The 26,936-nt window shown below is 37.2% G+C and overlaps 1 pseudogene; it reads right to left on the reverse strand.

Annotated features, from left to right (window-relative positions):
- Positions 1–25,302, reverse strand: LOC124521147 (ethanolamine kinase 1-like; annotated as a pseudogene).
- Positions 25,303–26,936: the final 1,634 nt, after the last annotated feature.

Raw genomic sequence — 26,936 nt, forward strand, 5'->3', positions numbered from 1 at the left:
TTAAGCACTTAATACAGTAACTGCAGGCTTCATTTTGAAGTCTTTGTTAAAACGAACAATTGCATACTCAGGGAAATCAAACTCAACAGTGGAGTATTTGGCTTTAATCAGAGCCCACAATCCCCAAAGATAAGAGAAGCCAGTGCAAACTGACTTGACTATTTTTACCTCCTTTTCCATAACTTCTGTCTCTAAAGTCCTTATATTCTTTGTAGGCTTCAAGGTAAGAATGTAGTCACTGGCCCTGGAGTTTCCCATCTGGATAGAGAATATAGTCTACACCACTCGGACATACACATTCACTGAAATGATTTCTAATATCATGTAGCAGGTAGTTATGCCAAGAATTTTAGAATCAATGAACTGTATGACAGCTTGTTTCTCACCATAAATTCTATTCTTCCACAAGAGGACATTACGGCAAAGCACGACTAACTGGTAATCCCAGGTTGGAAAGAATCTTCTTGAATGCCTCCTGAAGAACCTGAGGGTTTCGTATATTACTTCGGAACATTTTCTTAATGTCTCTATCTGCAAATGCTGTGGGAATGGGAGAGAAATATCTTCCCATCTGTAGCCACTGATTACATTTGGGAATTCAACCATTGTGTGCATGAATAGTATAGATTTTAGCAAGCTGATGAGCTATTAGCCTGAAAAAAAGCTGAGTTGCAGACACCACAGTGTTTTTCTCAGTATAAACTTATAGCATGGTTCATTACTGAAGGTCCAACTGAGCTGTGGTGTGCAACTATGAGCTTACAATACTCAAAAACTCTTTATTTCCATATCTCACCAACTAACCTCTCAGTCTTTTTGGCGTAGCTTGTCACTAGGATTGTATCTTCCATTATATTATTCACATAGCAGCCAGTAAGTTTGTGATTTCATCTATAATGATCTGCAGGTCTCCTCCTGGTTGGGGGAGGTTGTGGGGGGGGTGGCTCCCACAGTGGCCACAGGTGTTGAAAGTGGTTCAGAGACCTTCCTGACAGCTCTGCTCCTCCTGACCCTAAATCATGACGTTCAACTTAAGCACCTCCAGGGAGCCCACTGATATAATTAGCCATGGTCCAGGCCACAGTAGAGACCACTGTAAAGAAAGTGCCAAAGCCGAAAACCATGGTGGGTGCTGACTAGCTGGCCTGTGACTTCCTGAGGGACTCCATGCATCTGATGCCTTCTGTTTAGTTGTTTAGTTTATTACTTTTGACTCCAAACCACGGCTTCAAAGCCGATTCATGTTCACCTTCTTCCCTCTCTATAGGATGAGTAAAGATTTTGCCTTCAAATTTTAGGCTTCGAGGTTATGGCCTTTCCCTGGTTTTACTGATGATAGGATATTTTTTTATTTTCCACTGCTCAGTTTGTTCCTTATTGGTTCTATGAATAAGAGAGAATTTTAAAAATCTTTACTACTCCCTCACCCAGATTAAAACTCAGGTAGTGTTTTCTTACTACAAAGCGGTGGTTCTCAATTCTGGCTGCACATTAGAATTACTTGGAGGAGCTTTTACAATTCCAGTGACTTGACTATATGCCAGGCCTTTAAACCAGAACTTCCAGAGCTACATCCAGGCATCCCCATTTGAAAAAATCTCCCAAGTGATTCTGAAGCTCAACCACCAATGTAGGGTCTAATACTTCTTTCTCTATGTGTTTTTGTTTTGTTTGTTTTGTTTTTCTTTCAGAATATGTGTACATTTGCATAGCTATCCACATAAATTTATCTCTGTGGAACAAATTCAATTATTTTTAGCATCAACAAATTTCAATTAAAATTTATTTTTTCAATGTTTTCAATTGAGCTACTATCAGATTACGACAAATTATTTTCACAGTGATACTGTTTTTAGGAATGAACAGTTATTACCAGAAACTAATTATTAAATTGTACAATATAGAGAATAAGATTTAAAAAGATGCAGAGAGAATTGAGACTCATACCGAATAGTGATTCACTGTGCTAGTTGAGACTGCCATAAAAAATTACCACAGACTGGTGGCTCAAACAATGGAAATTCATTTTCTCATAGTTCTGGAGGCCAGGAGTCCAAACTCAGGATATGGGCAGAGGTGGTTTTTTCTAGGCCTCTCTCTTTGTCTTATAGGTGTCTGCCTTTCTCTGGTTCTGCACAAAGTCTTCCCTCTGTACCTGTCTGTGTCTTTACAATTTCTTTTTAAATGTTTATTTTTGAGAAAGAGAGAGAGAACATGGATTGGGCAGGGGCAGAGAGAGAGAGCGAGACACAGAATCTGAAGCAGGCTTCAGGCTCTGAGCTGTCAGCACAGAGCCTGGCATGGGCCTCGAACTCATGAACGGCGAGATCATGACCTGAGCTGAAGTCGGACACCTAACCAACTGAGCCACCCAGGCACCCCATGTCTGTCTGTATCTTAATCTTCTCTTATGAGGACACCAGTCAAATTGGACCAGGTTCCAATTTGATCTTATGATCTCATTTTATCTTAATTAGCTCTTTAATAATCTATCACCAAATACAATAACATTTGGAGGTACCAGAGGTTAGTACATCAACATATGAATTTTAGAGGAACACAATTCAGACCATAACATACACCAAATAACAAAATTTTGAGTTTATAACTATGCCAGAATTTTGAAATTATAAAACTAAAACAACAGGACATCAAGTATAATTAAGAATAAAACTTTATCAAAAGTTTTCAAGTGTAAGTTATTATCCTTTTCCATGGCAAAGATAGTACGTACTCAGAAATTTTGGAAGACACAAAAAAGTAGAAAGGAGAGTAGGAGAAAAATTGTTTTCTACCACTCGTAAGTACTCTTCACATATCGATGCCTGTCCTCCTATTTTTTTTCCTATTCACGTTAAAAAATAAACATAGCTGGTAAACATGATACCTATGAAATGATGCATTCTGCTTTTCAAATATTTACTCAATATAATTTAAACATTTTCTCTTTTATACTTTTCATTGAAATATTTTTAACAGGTGTATGATGCTACAGCTAGTCAAGAGAAACTGTTTTCTTAACCATTCTGCTTCTGGTTTGAATTCATTTGGATTATTAGTCAGCGTCCTACCAAGAAAACTACACAGTTAAACTGGATAATTGAGAATATTTGTGAAAAATAGACTTTAGTCTTGAGAACAGTTTTGGATTTACATGAAAACTGAGATAACGATACAGACAGTTCTTTTACATACTTTCTTGCCCAGTGTCTCTTATTAACATTTCATCTCAGTATGGTGCATGTTACAATTAATGAACCAATATTGATTATTTGCTATTAACTAAAGCCCATAGTTTATTCAGATTTCCTTAGTTTTACGTAATGTCTTTTTCTGTTTCAGGGTCCCAACCGCGATACAACATTACACTGAGCAGTCAAATCCCTTTAGGCACCTCTTGGCTGTGATAGTTTCTCAGACATTCCTTGTTTTTCATGACCTTGACAGTTTGCAGAATACTCGTCAGGTATGTTGTAGAATGCTACACTAATGGAATTTTTCTTATTTTCTATTTTATGATTAGACTGGAGCTATGAGTTTTGAGAAGACCATGCTATTTTTCATTATGTCATATTAAGGGTACATATGTTAGTTAGCATGATTTATCACTGTTGGTGTTGACCTCAATCAGCTGGTTGAAGTCATATTTGCCAGGTTCTTCTACTGTAAAGTTACTGTCCCCACTTCCTTTTCCTTAATGTATTCAATGGGGAAAAAAATCACTATGTACAGCACACACTTAAAAAGTGAAGATTCATGCTCCCCCTCCTTGAGGGATTTGTCTGTATGTATTATTCAGACTTCTTCTGCAAGGGGTCTTGTCTTTTATCCCTACTTGTTTATTTATTCATTTTTTACTAGTATGGGCTCATGGATATATATTTTATTCTTTGGGTTTTAATACAATGCTACTTTATTTTGTTACTCAAATCGTTCCAGATTTGGTCACTGGGGGCTCTTTCAGTTGCTTCCTATGTTCCTCTGACATATTCCCATCAATGTAGGATTTTTTAGAGTACTTCCTTACTTTCTGACACTATAAAATGCTGTAGGCTTATCTTGTTTATTTCTTGCCCTAGTATTCGGATCAGCCATTTTTTCAAGGAGCCCTAGGTCCTTTTATTGGAGAATAATTATTAGAAAACTAAGATCTGGACATTTGGTGTGGTCATTGTTACTGAGATTTGTTACTTTTTGACTTGCTCAGCTGACAGAGCAGAGAAATATATCTGTGTATACTAACTCATGCATATATTCATATTTATAATTATCTCTACATGTAAACATCTCTATATTAAGCTAAAGATGAGTTCATACTGATGTCTTCAACTCTGATCCATTACCACACGGATTATTTTAGATTTCTCCCTTGCCTGTCTGTAAATTTCCACTCCAACAATGAGAAACCTGGCTCTGACCATCCACTAGCCATTTACTTAATTGTTCAATTATGATATATACATAGGAGTATTAGAATTGTTAACTTTTACTCCGGTAGAAAACAACTTTATCAAATAGGGTATAATGCTCATGTGCAGTTTCTTTTGCCTTTAGTCTTCCAGATTCAACTCATTTCCAAAGTTACTTAGGTCAGTACCTTTCTCTCATATCCTTTTACTCTGAGGTTGTTTCATATATTTGTAATATAGTTAGATTCTCTGCTCAGAGTCTGCATTCCATCCTGGGATCCTCTGACCTCCTAAATAATGTTTTAAAATTTACATGCATTACGGTTTACTCTTTGTGCTGTAAGTTCTACGGGGGTTAACAAATGCATGATGTAATGTACTCACCATTATAGTAACATACAGAACAGTTTCACTGCCCTAAAATCCTCTGTAATTCACCTATGCAATCCTCTTCCACAACAAACCCATGGCTACCACTGATAGTTTTACTCTCTTCACGGTTTTGTCTTTCCCAGAATATTACATAATCATGTAATCGAGATCAGACAGGATGTACCCTTTTCAGACTGGCTTCTCTCACTTAGCAATGTGTATTTAAAGTTTCTCCATGTTTTCTGTGGTGGCTTGATAGTTCCTTTCTTTCTGCTGCAGAGTAACATTCCATTGTGAGAATGAACCACAGTGCATTTATCCATTTGCCTATTAAAGGACATCTTGATTGCTTATAGTTTTTGGTGAATACAAATAAAGCTGCTATAAACATTCATGTGCAGTTTCTGGTCGAGACATAAATTTTCACATCAGTGAGTAAATACCTAGAAATGTGATTGCTGGATTGTATGGTAAGATTAGATTTAGTTTGGCATGAAACTGCCAGACCGTCTTTCAAAGTGGCTGTGCCACGTTGCATTCCACCGGCAACGAATGAGGGTTCCTCTTGCTCTGTATTCTCACTGGAAGATTTTTATAGAGGCATTAATTTATAATGATATGGGCAGAGTTTGGGGAAACAAGCAAGGGATAGTGCTACACACTGGAGCTACCAATAGTGCACGTGGAGGAAAAGGATCCTGGAGCAGCTGAAGGGAATGTGCTGCCTCTCTGGAGTTAAGGCCTTGGGGAAAGGAGCACAGAAAACCAGCCAACACTTGGAGATTTAAAAAGGAGATTCATGGCTGTAAATACCCCAGCTTTACTCTTCTCCCTTCTGATTGCTCTCCTGCTTGTGCCTCTCATTGGCTAAACACAACTAGAAGCCAGGGAAGAAGGCATCTGTTGATGCAATCTAAACAGGTCAGCCTCTCACACCACAGAGCAGGCCGCAGGAAAAGTGGGCAACATCTTGCAGGTCACATGAAAATATCCGGCATATTTATGCCTCTGCAAATTTTTACTGTTTTTTTTTTTTTTTTTTTTGCATTTCAGATTATTTCCCCTTGGAATTAGTATTTCCAATTGTGTATTACTAGACAAAAGAAAATGAAACTTTTGAAGGTTGCTGAAGGACTTCTACATGTCACATAAATAATATCTAAAGTTAGCCTATCATAGTTCTAAGATCTTATGATTTCAGCATCATTGTTGATATACATAGGTATATATATGTTGATATACAATTGATACATATATATAAATTGATATACATACACATATGTATATATTGATATATATATGACATAATTTTATACACTTCCACAGGCATTACTTCTTTTTTCATTTGTGGTTACTATTTTTGGCACATGCAAATTTTAATTTAATTTGGGAACAAGACTGTATATGACGCAAGAGTTGGGTACATATTAGAAACAAGGTTTCATATATTTTTTTCTTTTAAAAATGAATAAACACCACTACCCAAATATTGATATAAATATAGATATTTACCAAAGATAGTGGCTAAAATCTGTCTTCAGAAACATATGGTAAAGAGTCTCACCTTAAAGACATGATAATCATGACTTCAAATATGTGTTCAAATTGTTCACTTGTGTCATTAATGCTAGTTTCTCACTATCGGGGCATTTTCATGAAAACTGAAAGTTTGTAGACTGTTTTGTCTCTGTTCCTTTCAGGTTTTGTTGTTTTTTTTTTCTCGATAACAGTGACTTCTCTAGTGTCACTGTGGGCTTCTTGCTCCTTTTTTCCTTTCTTCATTATCCTTCACTCTGATCAGGGAATGCTGACAATTCCTAAGATTGCTGAAAAGAAGTCACTGAAGAGACAACAATTTTTAAATCTTTCATTGTTTCTCACTTAACAGAGGTGTACACCTTTTTATTCCACTGAAAATGCTCTTACCAAGGTCACCAATGACTCACTTTTTGCTAAATCCGGTGAGCACTTATGAGTTCTTATTCAATTATTTGACCTTTCAGCAGCAGCTGGCACTATCGATGATTACCCTTTTCTGCAAGCACTGTCATTCCTTGTCATAGAGGACACTGCAGTCTCCCTATTTTTCAGGTCTCTGGAGTCAGACTGTCTGGGCTCAACTCTTGGCTCTGATTCTTAGCTGCATGACCTTGGTTAGGTCACTCAGTATATTTAGGATCCAGTTTCCTTACAGTTAAAATGGGGATGATAATAATACCTATCTCTTCGGGTAGGTGTAAGTAGTCATTAAGTGAATGCATGAAAAATGATTCAGACAATGCTGGGTACTTCAGCACCTCTTCAGTCATAGCCAGTGTTATGATGGTAAATTAGCTTTCTTTTTACAAAAAAAAATAAATAAATAGAAATAAATAGTTCTAAAATATTTCTTTTTAGAAATAAATAAATAAATAAATAAATAAATAAATAAATAAAGGCCTTTGTAGTGTTGCCAATTTCTTTGGTGTAAATACTTCCACCAGGGCCTGAAATACTCCTACCCTTCTTGAATAATTAAAAAATTGGCTTTCTCAGGAGCTGGCTTCAGCACACTGCCAGTAGCTACTTTCCCCCTTGGCTTCTTTTTTTTTTTTTTTTTTTTTTTTTTCCAACGTTTGTTTATTTTTGGGACAGAGAAAGACAGAGCATGAACGGGGGAGGGGCAGAGAGAGGGAGACACAGAATCGGAAACAGGCTCCGGGCTCTGAGCCATCAGCCTAGAGCCCGATGCGGGGCTCAAACTCACGGACCGCGAGATCGTGACCTGGCTGAAGTCGGACGCTTAACCGACTGCGCCACCCAGGCGCCCCGCTGCTTGGCTTCTTAATCTATGCTTAACCTCCGTTGTGGGCTCTTCTTCCTTCCATTTGTTAAACATCATTCCTCTTCAGTGGTATGCCCTAAGCTTCTCTATTGTTTTATTTTGTATATTTTCTGTGAACAATCTCATTCATTTAAAAAAAAAAAAAAAAAGGATATACAGACTTCTGGGGAAGATGACAGAGTAAGGGGATTCTAAGCTCACCTTGTCCCATGAATACAACTGGATAATACCCACATCAGTGTAAATACCCCAGAAAACAACACAAAGACTGCCAGGACAGAATCTCTACAGCTAAATGTAGAGAAGAGGCCACATCAGAGAGGGCAGAAAGGGCAGAGACATGTTTGGGAGCCTAAAGGACCCACAGCAGTGTCTGAGGGAAGGAGGGATGACACAAGTACAAAGAGGAGAGAGGACCAAACCCCACACTAGGCACCCCAGGCACAGGGGACCCTCATGGGGAAGACAAAATCCCCGTAACATTTAACTTTGAAAATCAGAGGGGCCTAAAAATCAGTGTGGCTAAACACTTGGAACTTTAAAATCAGCAGGCTCAACTCTGGGAGAAACAGCACAACAAACAGCTCTGTAGAGATACGGCATAAAAGCAGCAGTTTGAAAAATGCCTAGGGTATACAGGAAGGAGATTTATTTATTACTTTCAGAGCATGTGCTGGAGGGAGAGGGATCTTTGGGAGTCTTCTCCAACAACAAAACAGCTGGCGGGTACCATTTCCTTCTTGCACCCCCCAGCTTAGATACAAGGACACCTGCAGTGCAACACTCTCCACCTAGCTTGCTAACAGCATGCCCCCCCTTTGCACCTCTGCACCTCTGCCCCCTCTAACCCAGCAGGACTTAGGCAGGAGTTTTCCTAGATGGCTGTAGTCCCCTCCTGCAGTGGATGGGCATGTACCTTGTTGGCCCAGCGCCCTGCCCCAGTGTCTCCTGTGGACTCTCCCCTTCCAACCTGGCAGGCTTAGGCAGGAGTTCTCCCAGGCCACTGCAGGTTCCATCCTGCTGTGGACTAGCACACCACTCCCTCCCATGTTTTCTTGTCAGCCTGCCGTCTCCAATATGCCCTTGGCCAGATGCCATCCAAAGTGGTGCCACAAGCCTGGCAGGGTCCAAGCAGTCCCAACAGGTGCCAGCACTACTCTAATATGGCTCCTGCCCTGAGAAGAGGGGAAAATAACCACACACACTAGTCCAACTGTGGGCCTAGCAGTGGGCCAGGGGCAGATGTCTGGTCTGACTGCAGGCTCCACCCATCAATGAAAACTTCTCAAGGGACAACAAAGGAAAAGTGCCCTGCAGTTCAGTGCTCTGCATCTCTGGCAAACACCTGGTCTGACTCAACTTAACCTTAAGATAGCACCAGACTGGCCCACTAACAACAAAGGGACCAAACCTTGCCCACAACAGCCAAAGAGAGCCTTGCAGATGACTGTACTGAAGGCAAGTGTGGCTTAGTCACAACAGTAGGGCACACACAACACACATAGGAGACACCCATGAAGTGCCAGATTCTGGTGAACAGGAGCCATTGCACTGCAGGACCCTATAAGACCTCTTCTTCATAAGGCCACTACTTTCAAGGGCAGGAGATGTAGCTGCTTTTCCTAACACATAGAAACAGACACAGAGAGTTCGACAAAATGAGAAGACAAGGAATATATCTCAAATAAAGAACAGGACAAAATAACAGCAAGAGCTAAGTGAAACAACAATAAGTAATATGACTGATAGAGAATTTAGACTAATGGTCATAAAGATACTCACTGGACTTGAGAAAAGAGTGGAGGACTTCACTGAGACCCTCAACAAAGAGATAGAAAACATGAAAAAGAACCAACCAGAGATGAAGAACTCAGTAACAAATTAAAAATACACTAGATGGAATCAAATGTAGACTAGAGAAAGCAGAAGAACGAATCAGCAACCTGGAGGACAGAGTAATGGAAAGCAATCAAGCTGAGCAGGAGAGAGAAAAATAATGATAAAACATGAAAATAGGTTAAGGGAACTCAGAGATGCCATCAAGCACAACAACATTTGCATTATAGGGATTCCAGAAGGAGAAGAGTGAGAAAAGAGGGCAGAAAATTTATTTGAAGAAATAATAGCTGAAAGTATCCTAAATCAGGGAAAGGAAATAAAAACAGGAGGCACAGAGAACCCCCAATAAAATTAACATCAAGACACATAGTAATTAAATGGCAAAAGTAGTGATAAAGAGAGAATTTTAAAACCAGCAAGAGAAAAGGAAACAGTTACATACAAAGGAAACTTCATAAGGCTATGAGCTGATTTTTCAGCAGGCATTTTGCAGGCCACAAGGGAGTGACATGATATATTCAAAATACTGAAAGAAAAAAACAAAACAAAACGAAACAAAAAACCCTGTAATGAAGAATACTCTATCCAGCAAGGCTACATTCAGAATAGAATAGAAGGAGAGATAAAGAGCTTCCCAGAAAAATAAAAGTTAAAGGAATTCATCATCACTAAACCAGCCCTACAAGAAATGTTAAAAGGGACTCTATGAGTGGGAAACAAAGAACATAAGTAGGAATAAGTAGGAAGCACAAAAGCAATAAAATTAAGTATAATTATTAAAATCAGTCAAAAGACTCACAAAATAAAAGGAAATAAAGTATGATACCATGTGCCCAAAATTTGAGAAGGGAGATGAGTGAAGAATGTAGTCAAACTTAAGCTACCATCAACTTAATATAAATTGCTATGTGCATAATATGTTACATTTAAAGAGAGTGGTAATCACAAATCAAAAACTGGTAATAGATATGCAAAATATAAAGAGAAAGGAATCTGAGCAAATCACTAAAGAAATCCAGCAAACTATGAGAGAAGGGAGCAAGAGAAAAAAAGAAACAGAACTATATAAACAGCCATTAAAACAAGTAACAACATGGCAATAAATACAGACCTATCAATATTATAAAAAAACATTATTAAAAAGTATATGCCAACAAATTGGACAACCTAAAAGAAATGGATAAATTCCTAGAAACATATAGCCTACCAAAGCCGAAGCAGGAAGAAATAGAAAATTTGTACAGACCGATTACCAGCAACGAGATGGAATCAGTAATCAAAAGAAAAAACTCAACAAACAAAAGTCCAGGACCAGGTGGCTTCACCGGTGAATTCTACCAAACATTTAAAGAAGAGTTAATACTTATTTTCTCAAACTTTTCCAGAAAATAGAAGAGGAAGGAAATATTCCAAATTCATTCTATGAAGTCAGCATTGCCCTGATACCAAACCACATAAAGACACTACAAAAACAGAGAACTATGGATCAATATCTATCTCTGATGAACATAGATACAAAAATCCTCAACAAATATTAGCAAACAAAATCCAATAATATATTTAAAAAATCATTCACCACGATCAAGTGGGATTTATTCCTGGGATGCAAGTGTGGTTCAGTATTCACAAATTGATCAACATGACACATCACATCAATATGAAAAAGGATAAACACCATTTGATCATTTCATTAGATGCAAAAAAGCATTTGACAAAGTAAAACATCCATTTATGATAAAAATCTTCAACAAAGTAGGTTAAGAGGGAACATGCCTCATCATAATAAAGTCACATATATGAAAAACCCACAGCTAACATCATAATCAATGGTGAAAAACTGAGAGCTTTACCCCTAAGATTAGGAACAAGACAAGGATGTCCATTCTCACCACTTTTATTCAACATAGTATTGGATGTCCTAGCCACAGCAATCGGACAAGAAAAATAATTTTAAAAGTCCAAATTGGTAAAGAAGAAGTACATTTTCACTATTTGCAGATGATATGTTACTATATAGAGAAAACCATAAGGACACCAAAAAACTACTAGAACTGATAAATGAATTCAGGAAGATTGCAGGATACAAAGTCAGTATACAGAAATCCATTGCATTCTATATACTAATAACAGAGTAGTAGAAAGAAAAATTAAGAAAACTATCCCATTTATAATTGCACCAAATGATAATAAAATTCCTAGGAATAAATTTAACCAAGGAGGTGAAAGACCTGTACTCTGAAAGTTATAAAACACTGATGAAAGAAATTAAAGGCTAGTCAAAGAAATGGAAAGACATTCTATGCTCGTGGATTAGAAGAAAAAATATTGTTAGCGTCCATACTACCCAAAGCAACATACAGAATATCAACAGCATTTTTCACAGAATAATCTTAAAATAATCTTAAGATTAATAGAATCACAGAATAATCAAATAATAATAAAATTTGTAAAGAACCACAAAAGGCCCTGAATAACCAAAGCAATCTCGGAAGAGAACAAAACTGGAGGTATCACAATCCCAGATATCAAGGTATACTACAAATCTATAGTCATCAAAACAGTATGTTATTGGCACAAAAATAGGCACATAGGTCAATGGAACAGAATAGACAGCACAGAAATAAATCCACAATTCTATGGTTAATTAATCTATGACAAAGGAGGCAAGAATATGCAATGGAAAAAAGACTGTCAGCAAATGGTGCTGGGAAAACGGAACGGCTACATGCAAAAAATAAAACTGGGCCACTTTCTCACACTATACAAAAAATAAACTCAAAATGAATTAAGGATCTAAATGTGAGAAGAGTAAAACTGGACCACTTTCTTATACCATACATGAAAATAAACTCAAAATGGATTGAAGACCTGAATGTGAGATGTAGAACCATAAAACTCCTAGAAGAGAGCATAAGCAGTAATTTCTCAGACATCGGCTGTAGCAACATTTTTCTAGATGTGTTCCCTGAGGCAAGGGAAGCAGAAGCAAAAATAAAGTATTGGGATTATATCAGAATAAAAAGCATCTGCACAACAAAGGAAGCTATCAACAAAACTAAAAGACAACCTACTAAATGGGAGATTTTTGCAAGTGACATACCCAATAAAGGATTAGTATCCAAAATATATAAAGAACTTATACAACTCAATATGAAAAAAAAATCCAATTAAAATGGACAGAAGACATGAACAGATGCATGAAAGACAGAAGACAACAGATCTGTGGGCTAACAGATGCATGAAAAGATGCTCAACATCACTCATCATCAGGGAAATGCAAATGAAAACTACAATGAGCGATTACCTCACACTTGTCAGAATGACTATAATAAAAAACACAAGAATCAAGAAGTGTTGGTGAGGATGTGGGTAAAAAGGAACCTCATGCAGTGTTGGTGGGAGTGCAAACTGGTGCAAACACTGTGGAAGACAGTATAGCGTTTCCTCAAAAAATTAAAAATTAAATTACCATATAATCTACTAATTCTACTGCTGGGTATTTATCCAAAAAATATGAAAAGAGTAATTCAAAAAGATATATGCATCCATATGTTTATAACAGTATTATTTATAATAGCCAAGATATGGAAGCAGATCAAGTGTCCATCAATAAATGAATGGATAAAGAAGTGGTCTATACAATGGAATATTACTCAGCCATAAAAATGAAATCTTCCTATTTGCAATAACATGAATGGATCTAGAGAATATAATGCTAAGTGAAATAGCTCATTCAGAGAAAGACAAATACTATATGATTTAACTCATCTGTGGGATTTAAGAAACAAACAGACAAAAACAAAGAAAAAAAAAGAGACAAATTTAAAAAACCAGACTCTTAACTATAGAGAACAAACTGATGGCTACCAGGGAGGAGGTGGGTGAGGGGATGGGTGAAATAGGTGAAAGGGCTTAAAAGTACACTTACCATGATAAGCACTGAATAATAATTAGCATTGTTGAATCACTGTATTGTACACCTGAACCTAATATAACACTGTATGTTAACTATACTAGAATTAAATAAAAAATAAAAAAATAAAAAAATTGTTATATAATAAACATATTATACAATGCATCCACTTTAGGTGTACATTTCAGTGGTTTTAGTAAGTATATTCACAGCATGGTGCAACCATCGCCCAATCAATTTCAAAACCTTTTTCATCACACCTAAAAGAAACTCTTACCCACTTGCAGTCACTCATATTACCCACTTCTCATCACCACATGCAGGTATTAACTTACTTTCTGTTCAGAAACAGAAATGTGTTTTTATTGCTAAATAATATTCTGCTGTATTGATGTATCACATTTTATTTATCCATTTATCAGTTGATGGACATTAGGTTGTTTCTACTTTTTGACTATTACGAATCACGCTGCTGTAAAGATTTGTGCACAAGTTTTCATGTGGACATATTTTTGTATTTCTCTTGAGTATGTATGTAGGAGTGGAACTTTAATGTTTAACTTTTTGAGGAACTTCCAAACCATTTTCCAAAAAGTCTACACCATTTGCCAGCAGTGTAAAAGGGTTCCAGTTTATCCACATTCTTGCTAACATTTGTTATTATCTATCTTTTCTTATTATAACCACCTTGGTAAGTGTGAAATGCTATCTTTTTGTTATTTTAATTTGCATTTCCTTAATACCACTGATATTGAATATCTTTTCATGTGCCTATTGGTCATTTGTTTTTCATCTTTGGAGAAATGGCTATTCGTATTCTTTACTCATTCTTAAATTGGGTTATTTGTCTTTCTTGAATTGCAATTTCATCCACTTTTATCACTTCAATTACATTTTTACCCTTAAGATTCTGAAAATATATGTTTAAGTTCAAATTTCTTGTCTGAACTTCATAGATGCCCTGTAGTTACCATGAATGAAGCAAGACCCTTGAAATTTGCTCACCTTTCTGACTTCTTACTTCATTGAAAGGTCTTACTCTCCACACTGAAATCTGGGTGTTATTTGTTTTGTTTCTTTCCCTATAATCTATCCAACCTCTAAATATTGTATTTTCTACCTCCTAAAAAACTTCTAAAATTCCTATTTCTATGCCAACCTTCTATGCCTTTAAGGCCACCGTCAAATTCTTTTCCTGAGCATTGACTGACTTTTTAAAGTTCTATTTCATTCTCTGCACTTCAGAGTACATATCTTAAAATATAAATCTTTTTAATGGTCTCATTTTACTTTTAGCATAAAATTCAAATTCTTAATGTGGATTCTATAAAGGAGGTAACTTAATAATTAAAACTATCAACAATGTGTTAGATCAGCTTAAAATGTAGAGAGTTCCCTGTCACTAGAAACATCCAGATGGAGGATGAAAATTTCATCTCTCCAGAGTGGTGCAAACAGTATTCATGCTTTGGATAGAATGTAGAGACCAATGTCTACTAAGACTCCTTACCACTGTAAGCTGCTATGATTCTTTTTTTTATTTTTAATATTTTTTAATTTATTTATTTTTGAGAGAGACAGAGTGTGAGTGGGGGAGGGTCAGGGAGAGAGGGAGACACAGAATCGGAAGCAGGCTCCCAGCTCTGAGCTGTCAGCAAGAGCCCGACGTGGGGCTCGAACTCATGAACCATGAGATCATGACTTGAGCCAGAGTCAGACACTTAACTGACTGAACCACCCAGGCACCCCTAAGCTGCTATGATTCTAATACATATGTGCTGAACATAGTAATAACCAAAAACACTGATTAGAAAGTTTCATGTAAATACATTTGAGCAAACAATTTTACAGATACAAAAGAGTCATAAGAAGATTGTCATTTTATCTAAAAGACTATCATATATTATAGAAAATTACTGCATATGCTATTTGTCTTTGTATAAGAATAAAATAATACAGCAAAATTATAGAAATGGACAAAATTATAGTTCTGGGAGCCAGAAAAAGTCAGTACAGAATAAATAAAAATGAAGTTAATTCCTTTTGCCAAAAAATTGTCATCACAATTTAAGGTCAGTGATATTTTTAGAACTGATGAAAATTAGAGACTTTTTTTGTTGAAAAATATGCTTACTCCTTCAAATTTTCAGAGTGTTTATGAGCTTCTGAGGTTTACCCATGAATCCACACTACAAGACCCCAGATCTACAGAGTGGGGAGATGATATTTGAGGAGAAATGTTATAAAATATGCGTACAAGAGTTTTTCTAATGGTTAGCCTTACTATCAAGAGGGTTTTTTTTAATTAAAAATTGATCAAAAATACGTTCAAAAAGAACTTTATTAAAATACACTTTAGGCTTGTGTAAATATGTGTTTATTTCAGAAACATGCATTATAAAAAATTAATATGTGGTTCTGTATTAGAAGTTACCATATAGCTCAATATCTAAATGGTTATCATTTGAGTTATGGAGAGAATCTGAAATAAGCTAAAAAACAAAAAAAAATTGTTTTCACTGAGGATTGTCTTATGGCAGACTTTTAAAGATATCAAAAAATTAATCCAGGGAGATATACATCCATGCCTTGAAACTTGATCTCCACTTTATAGAGAAATATCACATAGGGGATTCTTTTAATTTGTTTCTTGAATACTGTTTTTAAAATACAGTTGATCACTACTGCAATGGCAAGATGTAATTTTATGGAACTTCTCATAGATTTTCTAAATTGAACCATAGGCTCATTTACTTTCAAAGGGCAAAATTATTTAGGTAACGGTATGCCCTGGCAGACTAAACATCGTGAATAACAGACGTCATCGAACACCAGTAAGGTATCACTCATTAACCTTGCCAGAGTTGGTCCAAATTATATTCTCAAGGACTGCCAACTACTTTAAGTTCGATGTCACTAAGGACACATCATTAATTTGTTAAACTGCTTTGTCTGAAGGGAAAGAAAGATGGTTATGTTATTTTCCTGAGCTGAAAGGGAAACAGTAGGAATCAGAATAACTAATGTCTCATTTACTCACATTATTCAGGTATCTGAATGAGGATGAATTCTGGAGGAATGTCAGGTAACATACACTGGACTACAGAGGCAAAGCTTATTTAACTTAGGATATATTTGGTGCATTTTGCTATAATCCTTCTCAATTGATTGTATCCTTCAAAATACATAAGGTTAGCCTCATTTTTTTCATGAGGAATTTACGTTTCGGTGGTTGGAAAACATGGGGAGATTTTCTAAAATAACAATTTTCAGTCTATGGGTAGAATTCAATATTGATGTTTGTAACAGTTGTTTTGCCTCAGGAAACTGATAAAACACCTATTTCAGGTAAATATTTCTTTAACATTTTTATCTTAAAACTTATGCTTGAGAAAACAGAACAATTTAAATTCTAAATGTATACCTAGAGATGTTCTTAACTTTTGTGCTTCAGGTAAACATTTGATATTTATAATTTTAAAATATTTTAAATTATAAATGAAACCTCTATTACAAATATTTAGAATATAGGTAAGCAAAAGTTTTAAAAAATCATCAGTAGCCTTACCTGCAGGGAAAACTTAAAAATGGCAATTTTCATTTGACATCAACTAAAATAATAAGAATTATGCATATTTCTTTTCTTTTTATTTCCATTGTACACTGGTTAGAATTTATAGAACAATGTTAAATATTAATGATGATAGTGGATATGGTATCTGGCTTTGGTAGTACTGCTTCTAACATTTTACCATTAAACACAATGTCAGTGGTGGAGGCAATATAGTTCCCTTAACAAGTTAGTGTGTTTTCTTTTCTAATTTACTAAAATTATCTTGAAGAGGAAGATATTGGTACCTATTGAGATTAAGTGTATTTTCCTACTTTATTAAGTCATATTAATATATTTTATTTTTTATTTTTATTTGTCTTTCTTTAAAACTTTTTTTAATGTTTATTATTTTTGACACAGAGAAAGAGAGAGACAGAGCATGAGCGGGGAAGGGGCAGAGAGAGAGGGAGACACAGAATCTGAAGCAGGCTCCAGGCTCTGAGCTGTCAGCACAGAGCCCAATGCAGGGCTTGGACTCACAAACCGTGAGATCATGACCTGAGCCAAAGTCGGTTGCTCAACTGACTGAGCCACCCAGGCGCCCCTATTTATCTTTCTGGAGAGAGAGAGAGAGAGAGAGAGAATGAGTGGGGGAGGGGCAGAAAGAGAGGGAGAAAGTGAATGAAAGAGAATCTCAAACAGGCTCCATGGCCAGGGCAGAGCTTGATGAGGGGGTTGATCTCATGATGTTGAGATCATTACCTGAGCCAAAATCAAGAGTCAAATTCTTACCTAACTGAGCCATTCAGGCACCCCAATAGATTTTGTTTTGGATATTATTTAATTTAACTTTTAACTTTATCAAAATAATATATATAAAGTGACACGTATATTATTTATATATTTTTATACAGACTTAGATAGAAAAACAGCTCTTTCCTACCATAGGCCCTTTTCTTCCTTGCATCCTCCTTAGTGGGATCCACTTTGAACTAGTTTAGTTATTCCAAATTGTACTTGATATTTCTGTGGTTTGCCTTTTAATTTTCTTAGAGGTCTCTTTCTTTTCATTAGTGTTTATTTATTTTTGAGAGAGAGCATGTGCACGAATTAGGGGAGGGCAGAGAGAGAGGGAGAGAGAGAATCCCAAGTAGGCTTTGCTTTGTCAGTGCAGAACCCAGTGTGGGGCTCAAACTCACAAACCATGAGATCATGACCTGAGCTAAAATCAAGAGTAGTAGCTTTACTGACTGAGCCACCAGGTGTCCCCTTAGGGGTCTCTTTTAATGACATTAATCTTTTATATTTTATTAAGATTTATTTTATGGTTCAGTATATGCTCCATTTTGGCAAATGTTCCATACACCTTGTAAAAAATGTCCTGTGCAATTGCTGTCCAATGTTTTCTAAATACCCACAAGGTTAAACTGGTTAATCATTTTATTAAAATATTCTACTTCTTTGCTAGTTTTTGTCTGATTTTTCTATTAGTTGCTGAGAGAAGTATGTTATATTTTCCTTTTATGATTATGCTTTTTAAAAATTGTCCTTTATAGTTTGATGAATTTTTGCTTCCTAAATTATAAAGTAATATTCCTAGGTTTATGTATTTAGGATTGTTATTTCTTTCAGATATTTTCTTTCCTTCTTTATGTTTGGATAATACTTAATTTCCTTCCTATATTAATATAACTACGGGAATGCAAACTGGTGTAGCCACTGTGGAAAACAGTATGGAAGTTCCTCAAAAAATTAAAAGTAGAAATACTATATGATCCAATAATTCAAAGACAACTAAACACTAAGTTGAAAAGATATATGCCTCCCTATATTTATTGCAGCATTATTTACAACAATAAAGATATGGAAGCAACCTAAAAGTGTCCATCAATAGATGACTGGGTAAGGACGATGTGGTACACACATGTACATATATATATAGTGGAGTATTATGCATCCATAAAAAAGATGAGACCATGCCATTTGTGACAACATTGATGGACCTGGAAGATATTATGCTAAGTGAAATAAGTCATAGAAAGAGAAATATCATATGATTTCATTCGTATGTGGAATCTAAGAAAAACAAATGAATGAACAGAAAGCAGAATGAGACCTATAAACACAGAACAAACTGATGATTGCCAGAGAGGAGGAGTATGGGGATTCAGGGAAAACTAGGTGAAGGGTGTGAGAGATACAGGCTTCCAGCTATGGAATGAGTAAGTCACAGGAATAAAAGGTATAGTTAAGGAATACAGTGAATGAAATCATGATGTATTGCATAGTGATAGATGGCAGATTCATTTGTGATCAGCACAGCATAATGTATAATCTTATTGAACCACTATGTTGTACATCTGAAATGAATATAATACTGAGTGTCCTCTATGCTCATTTAATAAAGTTTAAACTCCGTGATGACACTGCCAGGAAATCCACTCTCTGGCTGGTCAAACCTCAGGGCTCCACTAGTCCTTCCCTTCTCCAGGTTCCAGGGCTTGGTCTCCCACTGTCACATGGAAAGCCAAGACCTGCATGCCCCCTCTGCTGGGTTCCTCAACCAAGACCAGCACCAGAAGAAGAAATGATCTGGCCTGACCCTCCGTACCCCTCATTTTTCTGTCTCCTACTCTTATTGACTCCAATATAATTAACCAAAGCCTCTTGTTGTGGCATTTTTTGTCTTGCTGAGTGTTTGGAGGGAAGTGAGACCTATCTAAAATAACCTATGTGGGGCGCCTGGGTGGCTCGGTCGGTTAAGCATCCGACTTTGGCTCAGGTCATGATCTCACGGTCCGTGAGTTCGAGCCCCGCGTCGGGTTCTGTGCTGACAGCTCAGAGCCTGGAGACTGTTTCGGATTCTGTGTCTCCCTCTCTCTCTGCCCCTCCCCTGTTCATGCTCTGTCTCTCTCTGTCTCAAAAATAATAAAATAAAACGTTAAAAAAATTAAAAAAAAAATAAAATAAAATAAAATAAAATAAAATAAAATAAAATAACCTATGTCAGTGTGACACCTCAATCAGGAAACCTCTGGAAGGTCACCTAACAAAATTGATTGGTCATGCTTTTCTCACACACACACACACACACACACACACACAAATATATATATATATAACTATACTAGCTTTCTTGTGATTAGTGTTTACATGATATGTCTTTTATATCTTTTTATTTTCAAGTTATCTGTATCCTTATTTTTAAAGTATATCTTTTTTTAATAGTATGCACTTGGGTCTGTTTTTGTTTGTTCGCGTGTTGTTAAATCAGCCTGACACACTCCAAGCTTTAATATAAATCTTGACATTTAAATAATCCTGACGTTTAAATATAAATATTGACATTTAATATAAATCTTGACATTTAAAATAATCATGGGGGTGCCTGGGTGGCTCAGTCAGTTAAGCCACTAACTCTTGATTTCGGCTCAGGTCATGACCTTGGCTCGGGTCATGATCTCAGCTTAGGTCATCAACTCATGGTTCGTGAGTTTGAGCCCCATGTCAGGCTCTGCACTGACAGCACAGAGCCTGCTTCAGATCCTCTGTCTCCCTCTCTCTCTTCCCCTCCTCTGCTCGTGCTCTCTCTCTCTGAAAAGTAAACATTAAAAAAAAATTAAATAATCATTAATATGGCTGAATTATTTTTGTTATTCTTTCTCTATTTTTAAGAATCTGGCCACATCTGAATTCCTTATTTTGGTTTACCCCTGTTCTTAAGAAGCCACATGAGATAGCCTGTTAGCATATTGATAAATTCCTCCCTTTGTGTAATCATCCAAGAGTTATGACAAATATATTCACTACTCCTAAAACCATTATTAACATGATGGTGGAAAGATATTTATTTTTATGTTGTTTTTCTTTTTTTCCCCTTTTTTTAAATGTTTGCTTAGAGAAAAAGAGAGAGAGCAAGAGAGGAGCAGATAGAGAGGGACAGAGAGAATCCCAAGCACCATTTTTCTAATATGGAAAAAGTTATGCGGGTCAATATAACATTCATTATCCTTAAGGCATTTACATTATAATTGGGAAATAATTATGCATACAATACTTAAAAATGATATCTAAGAGAATATGTTTAAGTTTAAACATGTGATAGCAAAGGAAACCAGAAAATGATACTGAAACCAGAAAACAATGCTAAAAAAGGACTGAATTAGGCTTTCACATGTGTTTTAGAAGCAACATACAAATCTTTAAAATATATCAATATGAGCCAACCATATGACATGGCTGCTACCAAAATGCACGTTGGTACCTTAGACAAAAGTACAGAAACGGGGCTTAGTACAATTTGGACAGCATATATTTTGAGCAAGGTATTTGCGGATAAGTACCCACTCAGATGTGAAGAATCTGGAACCAAGCTATACAAGGAATGATGAAGAAATCTGGTTTTGGAAAGACAGAGACCTAATCTGGAAGAAGAGTAGTGGTAAGGAACCAGCTCCCTTCCATAGTTTCAATTGACAGCTATTCATAGCGGGCCTGGATACTTTGTTAACAACTTTGTAGTATCCTTTGCTTGTTTTACAATCTAAGATCTGTCTTGAAAAAAAATGTCACTTTGTCCTTTCACCCTTGGCATTTAACCTGAGGCTTCACAATAGTTCATGAAATAATGAGTTAACTAGGTAGAGTCATCCTGTTTTTATTTATTGACATCTTTATAGAAGTAAGCTCAGAGAAGATGCAATAAAATGATTTATTATACACTGTATTTTGATATTCATATGCCTGTGTCATTTCTTACCATGAAATGTAATGTGCCTTGGGATGAAGAGTTGGAAACCACATCCCTGGAGTTTGGTGAGACATATAATTAAGTGAATCTGGAAATACTAAGAGCCAGACTATGCACAATTTGATGCTTATGCTGCAGTGACAACCAAGAAAACGGGAAATAATACATTGAATAAGAGAATTTTATGTTCAAATTCATGAAGTTGAATTGAATGATTTTGAGATGTAGCAACAGCTTTGGGGGAAAAACATTTAAAAATGAATAAATGAATACCAATGTGGTCTAAAGATAATTGAACTGAAGAGAGAAGGTTCTATATGTGTAGAACATCTCCTAGGATATTCTCCTTATTTAACAAATTCCTTTGCACTGTGGATAAATGAGTGAAAATGCAGCGGCCCAAATTTTTCTGGACTTTAGGTGGAATCAACTTCTGTGGATGTGACGAGGGGAAAAGACAAGGTAACGTGTGAGATACATGTGAAGGAGGGAAGGTGGAATACAGAATGGCCAGTAGAAATTCTGGGCTCAAGATTTAGATTTTTATATCTGTAAGACATTATTGGATCGTGCCTAGATATGGGTTTATTTACATGTAATTATTTTTATTTATTTTTTTTAACGTTTATTTAATTTTTGAGACAGAGAGAGACAGAGCATGAACGGGGGAGGGTCAGAGAGAGGGAGACACAGAATCTGAAACAGGCTCCATGCTCTGAGCTGTCAGCACAGAGCCTGACGCGGGGCCCGAACCCACGGACCGCGAGATCATGACCTGAGCCCAAGTCGGCCGCTTAACCGACTGAGCCACCCAGGCGCCCCTTAATTTTTAACTATAAGTAGCCAGCATTATTTTCCTTATGTCCTTACTCCTTTCTACATAACTGACAGATTATTATTTTTTCTCAGTCTTGAAGTACATGTAATTGATGGATTCCTTTGGTGTGTTTGTATAGAACTTCATATCCCAGAGTCTAAGCTTTGTACACAATCTGGACAAATTTCTCTTTTGGATAGAGAGGTCAGGAAATTGGCATCCACTACCAAACTTGGAAGCTTGCCAACAGCTGGCTGTATTTCAAATGGACACTCATTTAAAAGAACAGAGAAATCAACAAATACTATATATTATGTAATAGCCCAAACATAGTAACCTAAATCTTATATTCACAAATATCAGAACATTCTGTACTGTGACTCACCAGTACTCTATGAGTTTTCCATAATTTCATTTTTGTCTCCTCATATCTCTCACTCTGGGATGATAAACCATTATGCTATTCTTGGGTGGCCCAGTGTCTTCCAGTCCCTTGCTCTACAAATTGTATCCTGTGGACCAGCAAACTCAGCATCAAAAAAGTGCAGGATCTCAGGCCTCACTATAAACCAACTGAATCAGAATCTTCATTTTAGAAAGAAGCCTATGTGATTCATGCAAGCATTTAGTTTGAGAAGCACTGTTACAGCAAGTGTCAGTGCTTAGGTAATCTCTTTGGCAGTCACAGTAGGTAAACCATGGCCACCCCATTAATTTCCTTTCTGGTCTGGCTCTCTGAGACAAAATGGAAGGAAGGAATCAAGCATTTATAAAAACAACCAATAATTATTAATCATTTATTTGGTCATAAGCACTATGTCAGGGACTGGAAATATAGAGATAGGGATACAGTTCCTCTGCGTCCAGTAGCCCACATCCCAGTGGGTAGACAGTGAATTCGAGGTTGTTCCACAAATCCGACATCTTCCTGGAGTCATTGTTTCCTTTAATATTCCAAGTAAATCATATGGGTTCCACCCTATATTACTATCCATACACCAGTGCCTTCCTTAGTATTTCAGAGGCTTGCTAGGTGTGCCACATTGTTGTCTTTCAAAAGATCCTCAAGACCTCTCCTCAATCATCTTTTATTAGAGCCCTTGCCTGCTTTAGTCCAGTGCCCACTCACTTTCCCCTGCATGGAAGTCATGGACAGAACCTTTACTCATTCTTCCCCAGGGACCACTAACAAATGGTCATTGTGTATGAATTGTTTTTACTAAAGGGATACGAGAGAGAAATTACATTGCAGACTAGAAAATAATATTTTACCTAAAGCCTCTAGGACGGCTTCACTACAGGGGACACTCTTCTGACCATTGCTTGTCTTGGCCCTGGCCTGCTGCTGTACTGCAATGGCTTATTTTTCAGAATTGAGTTACTTTTGCCTTTTTTTCTCAATTCCCCAGGCCCAGGACTCTAAACTTCTGGCTTTTCCCATATTCTTCCCAAGTTGCTGAGAAAAAATAGAAAATTCTTTATCATGACAAAAACCAGAAAACAAAAACAAAATTTCTGCCCCACAAAGGTACACTTTTACTTTATTAAGCAGAGTAATACATCTCCTTATTGACTAACTTTCATAAAAATATTTATTTTTTGCAAATGAAAAGGTCTCCTCTGAGCCTCCGATGAACTTTCCAGCTCCACCAGATAGTTTTTTCCCCCATCTACAGAGAGAGTAACCTGTCGGTATAACAATATGATGGCAGAGGTAAGAAAGCACAAAGTGGAAGGTGTTGAAGGTTGGACTCCTAGACCAGGTTGTGCAGAGTTGGACAAAGACATCCATGGAAGGCTTCCTGGATGATGTAAAATGAGTTTTTGAAGGATCTTCTAAGAGTTAACAAGTGTAAGGAGACGAGAATAAAGGCTAATAAATATGATGTTTAAACTTTAAGAATGCTGGGTTCAAGGGACTGTGGGATATTCAAGTGGAGTGAATATTCAAATACTAATGGTAGTTAAAGCCATGGGAAAGAATTAGTTGATCCAGAGTCAGAGGGAAATAAGGCTGAGGTTCACCCTGGAAAGCTAGACAAAATGTAGGAAGAAGAGGGGCCATGAAGGATACAGAGAAGAAGAGGGGCCATGAAGGATACAGAGAAGGAACGTCGCTGGAGATAGGAAGGATACTAGAGAAGCGTGGTGTCCCTAAAAACCAAGAAGGCCAGAGAAGGAGAATTTCACAAATAGAGAGGTCAATAGTCTGAAATATTCCAAACAGACCAAGTAAGAAAGATCAGGTATTGTCTGTGGGATTTAGCAGCAAAGAAGTCATCTGGGTTCTTATACGATGAAGCTCTTCCAAGATAAGCCAGAGCTCTGACAGTCAGGTGCTCAAACTAAGAATTTTCTTCTCTTGAGACTCCTATTTCCTGCTTACAACATTGTATACTCAGATTCTCATTCTGCAGTTGGGTGAGTGTACCTCTTCATAGAAGACTTATGTATTTGTCTTTGGAGTTTCTTTCTTGAGCTATAGGGCATCTATAGCACAGACTCCATGAAAAGTGCCTCCTACTGTCTTTATAATCCCGTCCAAGAGCATCTCTTCAACTAAGAACTCCCCACTACCGGTCAGGGTGCACCTTGCTGTTTTCCCCATCATTCTCACTTGGCGCTTAATGTGAATAGGCAAGTCATAAATGAAAATAGATGTCTGTGCCAGATCTGTTAAAATATAAGCCAAGCAATAACAGTTCTTCACTTGGAACCGTCTAATAGTTAATCATCTTACTAAGAAAACCATCCAACAAGGGCCTGCAAGTTCAGTCCCTCGCACCTCTTTGACCTGGGGTCCCTTCACTCTGCTCTTCACTCATTCTAGCTTTCCTGTTGCCCCTTCAACAAGCCAGATCTCAGGATCTTTGCACCTTTCTACCTGGAATGCTCTTTCCCTACACAACTTCTTGGCTCATGCCTCTTTTAGGATCTTTCATCAAATGCCACCCTTTCTGTGATGTTTAAATTGTGCCCACCCACAACAATCTTTTTCTCCCTTCTCTGCTTTATTTTTCCTGTTGCACTCATGACCATCTAACATAGTACTTACAATCTATCTCACTAGATGCAAGCTTCATGACAGAAGGATTTTTGACTAACCTTTTCACATCTGAATTTCCAGAATCTAAAATAGTGCCTGCACAGAAAAGACCCTCCACAAATATTTGTTGAATGAATGAATGAATGAATGAGCACTCATCACTCTTTTCCACCTAAGCAGGGGCCTTTGTAGCTCTAGAAGTCTGTTATTAATTTTCTTAAGACCACTTCACCAGCGGGGGGGGGGGGGAGTGGCAGGTGGGGTGTGACAGGCAGGGGTGTAAGGAGTGACAGAGGGGAAAAGTTGGAAATGGAGGAGTGTGGGGAGAAGCCATGCTCTATAAAGCCAAAGTTCACAGGATTGATATGGCAGTTTCTATGGGCTGTGAAATTGTAGCTTAAACCAACTGAACAAATATTTAATCATGCTGTAAGTGTTTGTTTCAGAAGGGGCTGGAATTTTCAGTGGACTGAGGGCTCAGGACCAATACAGTTAATATTGCAACTTTTCCTCCAATTCCTCTGACTTGTTCTTATCTTTCACTTCTCCTGTTTTCCCCCTCCAAACGACAGACTTCCTTTAAAAACGTTCCTTGGGTGCTGTTGCTGCTTTTTTGTTGTCAACCTGATTGTTGAAGTAGGGCGTGCAGAGAAAGCACACGTTTAAGTGCAAGTCAGAATCTAAGAGGAGTGTCTTTATCTCCAGGTTTGCACATGACAGATCAGCAGGATATGGTTCCTTTCTGGGAACGACCACAGTGGTTTGAGCAGTTTGGTGGAGTTGTGTTGCTCCGAAAAAGGGGATCTGGCCATTAAAATGAAAGTGACAATTCTTCAGACCAGGTATTTCGAGGCCGAGTGTTTTCCACAAGGTGGAGTGTTTGATTTAGAACAACAAAACAAGCTGGAAGTTGCAGACAGGACTTGACACATTCTCAATACAAATGATGAAGTGCAGTGCACTGGGGTTCACCTCCCCTTAGGCATCGGAGAAGCAGGGAGGTGGCCAGGTCACGTGAACCGAGTGGCAGCCTGCGCAAGCGCCAGCATTTCCCGTCTTTCCATCAGCAGCCGTCACGGAGGAAGATTAAGGGAGTCCCGCACTACCTCTTAAAATGTTTCTTCATCAATACCAACTGCTCAATACACGAGCTTCTCTTTGCATTAGGCAAAAAAGCAACACCTAACTCCTTCTCAGAGCCAGGAGATTAAATCTGGATTTATGCTCTCACCACAAGTTGGAAGACACGTTTATTTCAGAATTCAAAAGGAGAGAGAGGAAGACTAATGAGAAAAATGCACACACACACGAAAAACTAGTGTCCTACAGCAGAGGGAGCGATTTGTGTCTTTTTGCATCATGCATTAGATTGTTTCATAAACATTTGTGAAAGGTGAGAAACTACTGAGCATA

Source organism: Lynx rufus, unplaced genomic scaffold, assembly GCF_022079265.1.
Source record: "Lynx rufus isolate CCGP_SWC_20201006 ecotype Redwood Valley unplaced genomic scaffold, mLynRuf1.p SCAF_3, whole genome shotgun sequence".
NCBI classification, from domain to species: domain Eukaryota; kingdom Metazoa; phylum Chordata; class Mammalia; order Carnivora; family Felidae; genus Lynx; species Lynx rufus.